The 15,697-nt window shown below is 42.5% G+C and overlaps 1 pseudogene; it reads right to left on the bottom strand.

Annotated features, from left to right (window-relative positions):
* Positions 1-334: 334 nt before the first annotated feature.
* Positions 335-14,244, bottom strand: LOC141249958 (uncharacterized; annotated as a pseudogene).
* Positions 14,245-15,697: the final 1,453 nt, after the last annotated feature.

The raw sequence follows: 15,697 nt of genomic DNA, 5'->3' as shown, positions 1-15,697 counted from the left end.
GCTCCTCAAGATATATCTCTTCAATCACCTCGTTGGAGAAGTTTTCATGGTAGAGTTTTAACCTTTGATAGTTTACTTTGAAAACTTTATGGCTTCCCTTGTCGAAAAGCTCCACCGCCCCATGTGGAAATACATGGGCTATCACATAGGGCCCGCTCCATCTAGACCGCAGCTTCCCTAGAAAGAGTTGAAGACGCGAGTTGTAGAGTAGGACCTTGTCTCCCATATTGAAATCCTTGCGCTGAATTTGCTTGTCATGCCACGCTTTGGTCTTTTCTTTGCATATTGTCGTGTTCTCGTAGGCTTCTCGGCGAATCTCTTCCAGCTCATGCAGCTACAGTTTCCGGTGCTCGCCAGCCTCATTTATCTCCATATTACATTTCTGGACCGCCCACCATGCTTTATGCTCGAGCTCCACTGGCAGATGACATCCCTTTTCGAACACTAGACAGTATGGGGACATCCCGATGGGTGTTTTATAGGCGGTGCGATAGGCCCATAGTGTGTCATCGAGGCGGAGACTCCAATCCTTTCTGTTCGGTGCAACCGTCTTTTCCAGCACCCCTTTGATTTGACGATTAGAAACCTCGGCTTGACCTTTGCTCTGTGGATGGTATGCTGTAAAATTTGTTGAGTTACCCCGTACTTGATTAGTATGGCGCTCACCGTTTTATTGCAGAAGTGGGTACCCTGATCGCTGATAAGGGCTCGGGGGATTCCAAATCTAGCAAAAATGTTTTCCATAAGGAAACATGCAACTACTTTTGAATCATCAGTTCTGGTGGCATTTGCTTCCACCCATTTGGAAACATAGTCCATCGCAAGTAATATATATAGATTCCTGAAAGAGTTAGGAAAAGGTCCCATAAAGTCTATCCCCCAAACATCGAAAATCTCACAAAAGACCAACGGTGCTTGTGGCATTTCATTCCTTCGGGATATTTTCCCTACCCTCTGGCACCTATCACAAGATTGAAAAAAGTATATGCATCTTGAAAGATGTGTGGTCAAAAGAAACCTGTGTCAAGTACCTTCCTAGCAGTCTTATTAGGCCCGAAATGCCCCCACATGCATAAGAGTGACAAAAAGAAAGGACAGACTTTACCTCGTTATTCGGGAGGCATCATCGGATTACCTTATCCACGCAATGTTTCCACAAGTAAGGGTCATCCCACACATAGTACTTCTCCTCACTCTTGATTTTGTCGCATTGAGCTTTGGTGCAGCTAGGCGGGAACTCCTCTCAAACTAGGTAGTTTACAATGTGTACATACCATGGCTTAAGGGAGCGAAGAGCAAGCAATTGAGCTTCGGAGGTGTATGCGGGAGGTTCTGGAGGCACGTCGCGATCGTGATGGTGTGTCACGGTCGTGAAATCAGGGTCAAACTTAACTGCGGCCGAGTCGCGATCGTGATATCCCTGTCGCGATCGCGACTTCGTTCCAGTTGACACCGAATTCGTCCGATTTTCGTCAGAGTCCGTCATTTCGATCGTGATGGGAAATCTCGGTTGTGACACTTGCATTTTATGGGTATATGAAATTTCAATTCTGCATAAGGACTCGTCTGGGAAGTCGCCCAGCCTTGGACTTGCTTCCTCACCACCATCATGAACTATGCGGCTGAGATGGTCCGCCATGGAGTTCTCGGACCCCTTTTTGTCCCGAATCTCTACGTCGAACTCGCTCAACAATAAAACCCATCGGATGAGTCTAGGCTTAGACTCCTTCTTTGTCATGAGGTAACAGACAGCTGCGTGATCGAAGTGGATGATCACCTTGACGCTAAGTAAATATCGTCTGAATTTATCCAGGGCGTACAGTACCGCTTGCAACTCTTTTTCGATGGTGGAGTAGTTCTTTTGGGCGCCGCTCAGGGTCATTGAGGCGTAGTAGATGACATGCATTGCTCACCCAACCTTATGGCCAAGAACGGCTCCTACGGCATATTCGATGGCGTCGCACATGATCTCAAATGGTAGGGACCAATCCGACACTTTGATGATAGGTGCAGTAGTGAGATGTGATTTTAAAGTGTTGAATGCAAGCTTACACTCATCGCCGAAAACAAAATCCACCTCCTTCTTCAGCAGCTCACATAGTGGTGTCGCGATCTTAGAGAAGTCTTTTATAAACCTGTGATAGAAACCTGCATGGCCTAGAAAAGAATGAACTTCGCGCACATTAATAGGATAAGGTAAAGACTGAATTACATCAATCTTCTCCTTATCGACTCAATCCCTTTAGAGGATACAATATGACCTAGTACAATGCCGTGATTGACCATAAAATGACACTTTTCAGAATTCAAAACCAAATTGGTTTCTACACACCTTTGTAGCACAAGTGTCAAATTATGAAAACATGCATCAAACGAATCGCCATGGGCGGTAAAGTCATCCATGAATACCTCAATAAAATTTTCAATGTACTCAGAGAAGATGCTCACCATACACTGTTGGAACGTACCAGGTGCGTTGCATATTCCGAGCGGCATTATGCGGTATGCAAAGGTGCCAAAAGGACATGTGAAAGTAGTCTTCTCTTGATCTTCCGATGCTATGGACACCTGGAAATAGCCCGAGTATCCATCGAGAAAACAATAGTATGTGCGACCTACAAGAAGTTCTAGCATTTGGTCAATAAAGGGGAGAGGGAAGTGATCCTTACGGGTTACTGCATTCAGCTTGCGGTAGTCGATGCAGCCACGCCATCCATTATGTGTTCTTTTCGGCACCATCTCACCAGCCTCATTCTCTACTACAGTGATTCCTCCCTTCTTCTTAACGACTTGAGTCGGGCTGACCCACCAGCTGTCTCAGATTGGATAGATCATGTCGGCTGACAACAATTTCAGTACTTCCTTCTTTACCACCTCCATCATGGGAGGATTTAATCGTGGTTGTGGTTGTCGACTAGTCGAGGCATTCTTGATGTTGTTTTGGCTGTTTGAACATGAGTGGTGAAGTGCTCGGTCAATGATTTGAGCATTTCCTCTGTAGATGGCCCTTGTGGCTTTGGTTGGTATGGAGCGCGGTATTGGTTATTGTATTGGTATTGTTGATTCTTCCCTCCCGCCGGTTCGCTCCACCTAAAACCAGGATGATCATTACCTCTTGGTTTGTAGTTGTTGTTTTCTCGCTGATTGTAGTTGTTTTTGTTGTTCTCAAACCGAGGTCTAGGACATCCAAAACCTCCTACACCGTGTACTTTAGCAATGGTTTGGTCCTGGAGTTGCGGGCACATATCGGTAGGGTGGCTCTCGTCCGCTCAAATACCGCATAGTCTTGCCGGTTTCTGATTTCCAAAGGTGATGTTCTTGATCAAACTTTTCAACTCAGCTATCTCATCCTTCCATCCGGGCTCTCCGGAATTCAAAGCATTTGCTCCTTTCCTTGTATACGTTCTTCCGAAACTTCTCGTTCGCTCAGCAATCTCATTGAGTCGGCTCTAGCTTCAGCAGGAGTCAAATTCAGCACACTCCCGTTACACGTAGCGTCCACTAACCTTCTCTCATTGTCGAGTAACCATTGTAAAGGTGGGTTACCAAATCTTTCTCCTCAAACCCATGGAATGGGAAGCTAGCACATAGTTTCGCGAATCTTTCCACGTAATCGTACAACGACTCATCATCATGTTGCTCCACCATAACAATCGCTCTTTTCAAAGCAACTGCCTTTTTGGAAGGGAAATACTTACTAATGAAGGCTTTGTGGAGCTTATCCCAAATGTCGGTACTTCCGGTGGGCAGCAAGTAGTACCATTGTCACGAGCTGTCTTTTAGCGTAAGACGGAAAGCTCTCATCTTAATATGCTCGTCGGTGACATTACTCGGCTTGCTGCAGTTACAGATGTCGTGAAACTCACTTAGATGCATAATCGGGTCTTCCCCAACTAGGCCATGAAACTTTGGTAGCAAATTGATGAAACCGGTCTTTAACTCAAACGTAACGCCACAATTTAGGGCAGGCAACGTTACTCCCAGGTGTTGTTGCATCAGATCTAGGTCTGTAAGCTCTCTCAACGTTCTCACAGCCATTGATTCGGTTACTAGATTCTGTAGAGATTGTCGCAAGTTGCGTAGGTGCGTTCGCTCTATCTCTGGATTTAAATCAAGCAAATCTGAATTAGTAGCACGAGTGTGGACCATAAGATAGGTCCACACCAGAATAGTAACACAAAAAGAAATAAACTAAAATAGTTGGCTCCCGGCAACGGCGCAAAAAATTTGATGAGGCCGAAACGGTCGTTGTGCCTATCAAAGATACCCAACTTAACAATTCCACTACTAAAGTGGTAAGAAGGGGTCGAATCCCAAGAGAGCCAGAATGTTAATTTATTTCTTATGGTGTTACCGAATAGTAACAATGGGGGTTTTTAATTGTGATTATCGTAACTAAGCAAAAGTAAAAGTAAAAGCAATGAATGTTCGGTTGTAACTAATATGATTATGGAGCTCACTCTATCTAGCATCAGCGCATTTTTAATCGGAATGTTAATCATCGAATTCTATTAATTATTATTCTAAATTGGTTAATTTGGTTGTCCTACTCTTTGTTTGTAAATAATAACTAGTCCAAATAGTCCTAGAAACCCTTATTGTAAGCAATAACCAAGGAAATCCTAAGGTTCAAAAGCGCACTAGCATAAAGATCAAAGATATGTAGGCCTATGCAATACCATTGGCAAACAGCCGATACTCGACACAGGTTTATAATCTCTACAAAATAAGCACTCGCAAATAGTCTATGCAAATTTTGATTGCTACCTAAAAGACAAGACTTTTCAAATCGAATTATCAAGCCTAGCAATATGATGGATAATTAATCAACCTAGTTTGCAACCTAGATAAAATCAAGATCAATCAATAGTCAATAAAGCACAAGAGATCATAAAACAATCCTGAAATTAACTTGAGAATACAAACATAAGAATTCTCACAAACAAATCCAAAAACAATGGCTTCAGCCTTAACAGTGAACTATAGAGAGTTTATCCAGACATAGCCTTCGAAAGCATTGAAGAATATGAATGAATGATGGGAAAACAAAAATAGGAAGATGATAAAGGTGGAAGCTTTCTTGGAGGCTGCTGCTGAATTCTCTTTAAATGAATGTGGCTGAGAAGGATGAATGAATGATGAATGAATAATCATTATAACCTAATTTCTAAAGGCTTATATAGTATCTAATAAAAGGGGAAATAAAATAAATCAAAATAACTAAAAAGATGTGGAAAAACTAATCAGAATCTCGGATAAAATCTTCAATATGGGTCGTCTGTCTCCGTTGTCACGATCGTGACAGGGTTGTCGCGATCGTGATAAGTCTCCAGTTCTCAGGTCCGTGGCCGGTAGCGATCGTGATAGGGAGTCGCGATCGTGATAGGTCAACTGAAGCTAAGTCGCGATCGTGATGGATTGTCTCGGTCGTGACAGCTTCAACTGAGGCTGACTCTCGGTCGTGATACTCCATCTCGGTCGTGACAGCTTCTCCTGAGATGGTCTTCGGTCTTCTACAAGCGTCGAGGCAGCTCGGCTTCGCCTCTCGGCTTCTCCTTTGGTGTAGGTGTGGCATACTTTTTCTAGCTCCATCCCGAATGCATTAAAAGTGAGTACAACCGGGATCTCCATGATAAAACCACCAAATACCACTTACGAGCATCCCGCTAATCCATAAGTAAACTCCAACCTAGATTCCGGGAATACCACTTGTTAAGCACCTAAACACCACTACTCCTAAGCTAATAGTCGCTAGTTAACACCATATAAAATAAGCTCATATCAAACTTCCCCACACTTAAACCTTGCTCGTCCTCGAGTAAGCAAAATAAAGTTCACTCCTCCTAAAAGCACAAAGGTCTATAGTAAGTGTAGAGACAGCCTGCTAGCGACTATATTTCAAACTCCAAGTGTAAACGAGCACTAACCTAACTCCGATCTATTTTCTTATCTCTCTCAGACGACCTACCCAAATCCCTACTTATTTCTACACTTCATATGTCACCACTCCATACAATAGTAAATATCAAACCAAGTGATGTGCAAATAAGGCACAAGTGGACATCCTAATCTCCTCTAAGGGTAAGGGTACATAAATCATGATAATAAAGATAAAAATCGAGTCTCCCACTCGCTTATACACTTCTTATTCCTCCTCTTCAATTAATGTCCTAAACCACTAAATAATGTAAATAAACTATACCTTACAACCACCAATCCTAATCTAAAAAAATCTTCATAGCACAACCACAACAATATGCATCCAACTCCAAGAAATAGGAATCTAATCCTAGAATCTAATACAACCGCCAATAGTGTGTAGCAAATCTGATGAACTAATGAAAGGGTGAGCATGCGAAGTGTGGATAACAATAAGATCAATAACAAAGGAATAAAAGGCTAAAACTAACTTCTTATCCCTTCTTGGTGAATCCTAAAACCCGAGACAATCCTTCAACTCTTCTTATGTCTCTGACGCCAATAAAAGATGCAATCAAATAAACAATAACAAAACAATGTAATCCCGGCGCCCTTTCGGGTTTTCACCAAAATTCTAAGTGGTAGGAACTATTTATTTTCTCTTCTTATTTTTTTATTTTCACGCACCCACCTTTTCCTTTTTAATCCATTCTTACTTGCCTGGTTTTTATTCTTTTTAATTTTAATTTTTTAATTTTTTTGTTGGAGCCCCCCTTTTCGATCCAATCTCTTTTTACTCTCTTGGGTTTTTCTGATTTTTCTAAACAATTATAATAAAGCAAAGTTTCTGGGAATATCCGTACAGACTCGATAGAAAAACATCCAAACAGTTCAGCAAAAGACTCAAAAACATAAGATAAATCGCAGAAATAGCAAAAGCAACCAAAACAGAACGCCTCGACTAGTCGAATCCTCTCCCCACACTTGAATCGCACATTGTCCTCAATGCATCAAAAGAGGACACCATAAAAACGGGAAGAAGAAGAAGAACCGTGGAATGCTGAATTGCTTGTTTCGATCGTGGTGAACAAAGGAGGTTAAATTTCCGACCGCAACACGACCGTGACACGAACAATTGTGGTGCGCGATCGCTGTTTATGCCTCCTCCGCTGACTCCTCCTGCTGGCTCCGCCATTTACCTAAGAAAGAGAATAAGAACAAAACAGAATAATGGGATTAACATTAGTAAAACTCCCTCGGGTTGCCTCCCGATCAGCGCCTTAGTTAACGTCGCGGAATGACGTAATCTCCCTTCTCAATTAACCGTCCCGGGCACCTCAAGGGCTATCTCTTCAATCACCTCGTTGGAGAAGCTTTCATGGTATGGTTTTAACATTTGACCATTTACTTTGAAAATGTTATGGATTCCCTTGTCGAAAAGCTCCACCGCCCCATGTGGAAATACATGGGCTATCACATAGGGCCCGCTCCATCTAGATGCAGCTTCCTTGGAAAGAGTTGACGACGCGAGTTGTAGAGTAGGACCTTGTCTCCCACATTGAAATCCTTGCGCAGAATGTGCTTGTCATGCCACTCTTTGGTCTTTTCTTTGTATATTGTCGCGTTCTCGTAGGCTTCTCGACGTATCTCTTCCAGCTCATGCAGCTGCAGTTTCTGGTGCTCTCCTGCCTCATTTATCTCCATATTACATTTCTTGACCGTCCACCATGCTTTATGCTCGAGCTCCACTGGTAGATGACATCCCTTTTCGAACACTAGACGGTATGGGGACATCCCAATGGGTGTTTTGTAGGCGGTGCGATAGGCTCATAGTGCATCATCGAGGCGGAGACTCCAATCCTTTCTGTTCGGCGCAACCGTCTTTTCCAGCACCCCTTTTATTAGCCGATTAGAAACCTTGGCTTAACCGTTGCTCTGCGGATGGTATGTTGTAAAGATTCGTTGAGTTACTCCGTAGTTCTTTAGTAGGGCGCTCACCGTTTTATTGCAGAAGTGGGTACCTTGATCGCTGATAAGGATTCGGGGGATTCCAAATCTAGCAAAAATATTTTCCTTAAGGAAACCTGCAACTACATTTGAATCATCAGTTCTAGTGGATTTTGCTTCCACCCATTTGGAAACATAGTCCACCGCAAGTAATATATATAGATTCCCGAAAGAGTTAGGAAAAGGTCCCATAAAGTCTATCCCCCAAACATCGAAAATCTCACAAAAGACCATCGGTGCTTGTGGCATTTCATTCCTTCGGGCTATTTTCCCTTCCCTCTGGCACCTATCATAAGATTGAAAAAAATCATATGAATCTCGAAAGATGTGTGGCCAAAAGAAACCTGTGTCAAGTACCTTCCTAGCAGTCTTATTGGGCCCGAAATTCTTCGCACATGCATAACAGTGACAAAAAGAAAGGACAGACTGTACCTCGTTATTCGGGAGGCATCGTCGGATTACCTTATCCATGCAATGTTTCCACAAGTAAGGGTCATCCCACACATAGTATTTTTCCTCACTCTTGATTTTGTCACGCTGAGCTTTGGTGCATCTAGGCGGGAACTCCTCTTGAACTAGGTAGTTTACAATGTGTGCATACCCTGGCTTAAGGGAGTGAAGAGCAAGCAATTGAGCTTCGGAGGTGTGTGCATGAGGTTCTGGAGGCACATCGCGATCGTGATGGTGTGTCACGGTCGTGACATCAGGGTCGAACTTAACTGCGGCCGAGTCGTGATCGTGATATCCCTGTCGCGACCGCGACTTCGTTCCAGTTGTCACCGAATTCGTCCAATTTTCGTCAGAGTCCGTCATCTCGATCGTGATGGGAAATCACGGTCGTGAAACTTGCATTTTCTGGGCATATGAAATTTTAATTCTGCATAAGGACTCGTCCGGGAAGTCTCCCAGCCTTGGACTTGCCTCCTTACCACCATCATGAACTATGCGGCTGAGATGGTCCGCCACGGAGTTCTCGGACCCTTTTTGTCCTGAATCTCCACGTCGAACTCTCTCAACAATAAAACCCACCGGATGAGTCTAGGCTTAGACTTCTTCTCTGTCATGAGGTAACGGATAGTTGTGTGATCGGTGTGGATGATCACCTTGACACCAAGTAAATATTGTCTGAATTTATCGAGGGCATAGACTACCGCTAGCAACTCTTTTTTGGTGGTGGAGTAGTTCTTTTGGGCGCCGTTCAGGGTCATTGAGGCGTAGTAGATGACATGCATTGCTCGCCCAACCTTCTAGCCAAGAACGGCTCCTACGGCATAGTCGTTGGAGTAGCACATGATCTCGAATGGTAGGGACCAATCCGGCGCTTTGATGATAGGTGCAACAGTGAGATGTGATTTTAAAGTGTTGAATGCAAGCTTACACTCATCGCCAAAAACAAAATTCACCTCCTTCTTCAGCAGCTCACATAGTGGTGTTGCGATCTTAGAGAAGTCTCTTATAAACCTACGATAGAAACCTGCATGGCCTAGAAAAGAACGAACTTTGTGCACATTAGTAGGATAAGGTAAAGACTGAATTACGTCAATCTTCACCTTATCGACCTCAATCCCTTTAGAGGATACAATATGACCTAGTACAATGCCGTGATTGACCATAAAGTGACACTTTTCAGAATTCAAAACCAAATTGGTTTCTACGTACCTTTGTAGCACAAGTGTCAAATTATGCAAACATGCATCAAACGAATTGCCATGGACGGTAAAGTCATCCATGAATACCTCAATAAAATTCTCAATGTACTCAAAGAAGATGCTCACCATACACCGTTGGAACGTACCAAGTGCGTTGCATAGTCCGAACGGCATTCTGAGGTATGCAAAGGTGCCAAAAATGGTCATCCGTGCACAAGTCGCATGATAAGATCAAACAAATCATAATGAAGTTTGAAAACAGTGAACAGTCTCAAGCAAAAACACAAATAAAGTACAAACTCAATAAACCTATAATGCCAAATGCAGTGTCCCCCATACTTTGTATGGCACATAACCTCAATACAACAAAAGAGGAATCAATAGAAAGAGAGAAGAGAACAGAAGGAACCATTGTGATGGTGGGAAATAATCAGGCCATCTCTCCATCTTCTTGCAATGGAGTCGGTACATCGTCAAAAAGGTGTGTGCGGTCTCTCTGTGCATCACCTCATAAGTGCACTTGTGGGAAGCGTGGATAGTTGTGAGCTGGTCCATCATCTGAGAAATACCATACATATGCTTTGTAAGGTTCTGGAAGCCTCAGTGTTTGAGTCGAGAAGGACCTGCTCCGCCGGCATCATAGACGTGGAATGGCATCACGTCAGACGGGATGTAGAAATCACTGGACATGGTACCATGTAGAATCTTGAGGGGAAGAATAAACTTGTGAATCAAGTCCATGTAGGACAGCCACCGGTAATGGTTGTGCGCGTATGCGAGGCACGAAGAGTGCTACATCAGGTCTTTGTCATAAGGAGTGGAAGGAATCCCCTCTAACACCATGAAGGTAACCTCGAGTTCTAGACCAACTGAGGTCAGTCAGTAACCCTGGATGATCTCGCTTTGTGGCTTCATCTCCTTCACCCTCCATCCCCTTGATGAACTTGGTAGCCTATCATGGCAGTCTGTTATGGAAAGGTGTTTGGCCCCATTCGGCCCGTGGATGTTTTTGCTAAGCATGTTACATGTCATCCTCATAGTTGGGTGTGTCATCTTTTTGGTATAGTCGCCAGTGGTGTCGAGTGGTGGAGTAGTGGCTTTTAACCAAAAGTTGAATGGCTGATTAATGTGGATGTCCAACCGCCCTAGATTTGAATCTTGCGTGACCCCAAGATATTGGAAAAGAAATTCCATTGGAAAAAAGTACCACATGTTCTCGAACGCGAAGCTGATCTGTCTAACCTCCTTGTCACCAGCCTTTGTGATTGTGTACGTGACCTTTAAAGCCGCCAAAAAAGGAGATACAGAACTCCTCATGGAGTCAAGTTTGTTTGTACATACTGGAGACCTTCGGAGTTACATGGAGAGAGTCAAGTTCGTGTTTACTCAGGACGAGTAAAGGTCTAATGATGGGAGATCTGATACGAGCCAATCATGATGGCTCAATTCATGAGATTTAGCACACATTTGGAGGAGTTTTGTGCTGCATTAGCCAAGTTGTGATCACCCGAGCCAGAAAGAAGCATATTGCATATTCAAGGGGTTTTACACACAATTACAGAAGAGAAGATTCAAGATGAACATAGAGCTACAAACAGGAGCTATTCCACACACTTAGTGGAAATGTAACTCAACAGAGAGAAGCATCGACAGAGACCGGGTCATACCCCGTGCCTTTTCCTCCACGCCTTGTGCGTAGATACTTACTTGGAATGAGTATTTTTCCATGTGTAGGATCATTCTGTAGCAAAGACAAAGGGGGATCCCACCGGCAACGACCATAGAATATCTGTTACGCCCCGCGTCGCCACCAAATCTCACAATTTCCTATTCGCCTTCGGAAGATTATCTTAGTAGTTAGTTATTAGGATTATAATGTTAGATTTGATTTGATTTCCTCCTGGTAGAATGAGGTTAAGTGGTGTCCCACATATATGGATCTCTTCTCCCTGTGGATAAGGTTGGCCTATCCTAGTTTTGCTTTGTTTTCTTATTTATGTTTTTCTTTGTTATTTGATAGTTTAGCATGAGGATCTAAGTTGTTGTTTCCCTTTTCTATGAAGTTTATAATTGAAGTTTAAGTTTAATAAGTATTCTTCTATTCATTGTTAGTTCTTATTATGTTGATGTGATTGCTTATGTGCTCTTAATTTCATTGCTTTGTACAAAGAGATTAGCCTCACAAACTAAATATCATGAATACTAGAATAAAAACTTAATAGGATAACTCTGTAACTTATTTTTTTTATCTACTTGTGGTTATTTGTTAAAGTAGGAAGCAATCAATATAGTGGGAATTTGTAGACTCATCTATCGTCCCATCCTACTTGTTTAGATTCGTAGACGCCAGTGCGCTTAGCTCGTCTGAAGGACTAGGATTTGTAGAATCTAGATGGTGGTTCATTCTGACTATGTCCTTTCTGAGTTTCAAACGCGTTTTACAGGGATCAGGTAGGCGAATGTATAACACGGATGAATCTTTGGTTGATTGGGACAGCATCATAAGAATTAACGTGAATAGGTGGAAAAGAATGCGATGATTTGAACTAGAAAACTGTTACAAATGGATTAGGAAAGATGAACAACCACCTAAAACAATAGTCACAAACATCTTTCAAACGAGCTTTAACTTGATTTCTACAAAACCTAAAGTTGCAATATCGAATAGATTTCCATGTGGGTTAGACCCTTGCTTACCATTTATCTGTGTAATTTGGTAGACTATGAAATAAAAATTAATCTTGACTGTGTGCATAACAACTATCACGCACGTGCATGTTAGTTACCTAGGCGGCTGAACTCAAATAGTCACTGCAAGCATTCCCATATTCCTAATTCCCTCATCATGGGAATATCAATCACCTTGATAGAACTGGCAAAATCAAGATCCCATAGCGTATCCACCAAATCCAATTCCGCAATATTCCACGATTTGTTTTCCACTACTACAACCTCCATAATCAACTAACAAAGTACGATATTTGACCCAAAAAAATGTACCACAAGCTATGTTAAGCTCGGATGTGTCCACGTGTAGAGTGTAGGAACCAATGGAAGTACATATCCAACGCCGTCGGGCATGTCTTTAACACCACGGGTCGCGTCTCCTTCTACATGAGGCGTGAGGTACTCTCTGTCGGTGGAACTCATGAGTGTTCCTAGAATCACCGGAAAATCACTCAATCTTCACCGGGTAGCTGGTTCTTCCTCCAATTTGCTCAAATAGATTTGAAATTTTTGGAATTTCTAAGCTCTTGGGGTCAAAACTGAAAGAGAAATAGATTCTAATGGTGAATAATGAAGTTTAAGGGTTTGATTTTACCAAACCTTGAATTTCTATATCGTAGGACAAAGGAAAACATCGGCACAAGGCGCGGAATTGTTGGCACGGGGCGCGATGGTGAAGAAAAGATCTGGACGTGGTTGGGTAAGGTGGGGAGAGCTTGGATCTGGTTTTGGGAGAGACATGGAGAGGTGCGGCCGAAATGTTGAATGAAGGGGTAAGGTGGAGTTTGGTAAAGTTTTGTATCTTTTTGCTTTTTGGTTTTTTCTTTTCGCTTTTTGCTTTTTTGCTTTTTTGCTTTTTTCTTTTTGCTTTTTACTTTACTTTATTTTATTTATTTATTGGGGAAAACGGGAAAAATATCATCGGGTTGTCTCCCAAGCAGTGTCTAAATTAACGTCTTTTGGCTTGACAGTAACTAACGATCATCCTTCTTCTTACTTGAGCTCTGCAAAGGTTTATACCTCTATATTGCGTCGCTCCACCCATCATGGTAAGGTCCTAACCTTTGACCATTCACCATGAATATTGACCCATTCTTTGGATCACAAATCTCCACGGCTCCATACGGATATGCTCTTTCAACTACGTACGACCCTGCCTATCTAGAACGAAGCTTTCCTGGGAAGAGTCGAAGTCTAGATTGAAAGAGTAACACCTTGTCTCCTTTATTGAAATCCTTCCTTAATATGATCCTATCATGGCATGCATTTTGTCTTTTTCTTGTATAGAACTGCATTGTCATACCCGTCATGGTGTATCTCATCTAGCTCATGCAGTTGTAGCTTCTGAAACTCACCTACTTCATTTATCCTCATGTTTCACATCTTAACCGCCCACCATGTCTTGTGTTCCATCTCCACTGGGAGGTGACATGCCTTACCGTACACCAAACGGAGAGGTGACATCCGAGTAGGTTTCTTGTATGCAGTTTCGTAGGCCCAGAGATCGTCATTGAGGGGTCGCTCCAATATTGCATGTGAGGTGAAATCGTCTTATCTAGAATGATCTTAATCTCCCGATTCGACACCTGGGCTTGACCATTAGTATGTGGATGATAGGAAGTGGACACTTGCTGACTAAAGTGATATTCTAGAGTAGTGCAGCGCTTGTCTTATTCATGAAGTGAGTAATTCCATCATTTATCAAGAACTTGGATATTCCAAACCTAGAAAAAATGTTCTCCTTAAGGAAACATGCAACTACTTTAGAATCATCAATCCTAGTGGTTTTGGCTTCCACCCATTTGGAGACATAGTCCACTGTAAGTAAGATATAAGTGTACCCGGATGAGTTAGAGAATCGTCCCATGAAATCTTTGCCTCAAATGTCAAAAATCACGCAAAAGATTAAAGATGATTGAGACATTTCATTTCTCATGTTCATATTCCATGTCCTCTAGCATCGGTCACAGGATCTACAGAACACATTATCATCTCGAAAGATGTGTGGAAAATAGAGTCTTGCTTTCAATACTCTCCTAGATGTCCTATTTACCCAAAATGGCCCCCACATTCTTCTATGTGACAAAATATAAGGACACAATTTACCTCATTGTGAGGCAAACAACACCTTATAACCTGATTTGGACAGTTTCTTCATAGATATGATAATCCTAGACATATCGTCGGGATTCTCTTTTCATCTTGTCCCTTACTGACTTATTTGATCCTTGTGGAAATTCCTTGAGGGCTAACTAATTCACCATGTTAGCGTACCATGGACTCACCTTGTGGATTGAAAGTATGGCATCAACTCGGTTGTATACTGGCATCGAATTGATTTTGCTAGCAATATCTTCGAGCAATTCAGGATGATCTATGGTATTAGGGACCATCTCCCAGTAATCCTCCACTACTAATTTCAGATTTTCACTAGGTTTGTCATACACGATGGCACGGGATGCGAAATTACTGCTACAGGTCGCGGAAATTTCAACGTGTCTTGCGGCTTCTTTGGTGCATGTCGTTTCTTCGGTCATGTGTTCCTCCAAACTTGTATCTGGGTTGTCTTGCACTATTGTTATGGCAGAGAGTGTACTGCAGGGCGCAGGTTTTTTGGTGTGGGACGTGTGACTTGAATGACATTCGTCCAGAATGATACATCTTCTGGGAATTTGCCATGTAGTGGAGTCTGCTCGCCTTCATTTCGTCTCTGACAATCCTGCTTAAATGTCTGACACCGTGTTCGTTGTTCCCTTCTTGTCTTGTATTTCAATATAAACTTGGTAAGTAGAAGGACCCACCTAATCAATCATGGATTGGCATCTTTCTTTGTCATTAGAAACGAATTGATGTGTGGTTAGTGTATATAATGACTTTGGCTCCCATCAAGTATTGTCTAAACTTCTCGAAGGATAATACTACAGCAAGAATTTCCTTCTCAGTGGTGGAGTAGTTCCTTTGTGCTCCATTGAATTTCACGGATGCATAATATATGACTTGTGCAGCTCGTCCGTTTCTTTGGCCTAGCACGGCTCCAACTGCGTAGTCACTTGCGTCACACATGATCGAGAATGGTCGGGAATAGTCCGATAACTTAATGATTGGCGCGCTCATTACCCTTTCCTTGAGCATTTCAATTGTCTTCTTGCAACCGATGCTCATCTCAAAGGTAACTTCTTTCCTTCAGCAGCCCGCACAAGGGTGATGAGATCTTTGAAAAGTCTTTGATAAGCCTACGATAAAAACATTCATGGCCTAAGAAAGAACGCACTTAATGAACATTAGTAGGATAAGGCAGAGACTAAATTACATCAATCTTTTCCTTACCGACATTAATACCCTTGGCTGACACAATATGGCCAAGAACTATACCTTGTTCTACAATAAAATGACAC

This window comes from Phyllobates terribilis, unplaced genomic scaffold (genome assembly GCF_046119375.1).
Source record: "Phyllobates terribilis strain yellow unplaced genomic scaffold, ASM4611937v1 Scaffold_5283__1_contigs__length_52770, whole genome shotgun sequence".
NCBI classification, from domain to species: Eukaryota; Metazoa; Chordata; class Amphibia; order Anura; family Dendrobatidae; genus Phyllobates; species Phyllobates terribilis.
The sequence above is the reverse complement of the archived record's forward strand: the minus strand, read 5'-3'. Positions and strand labels throughout refer to the sequence as shown.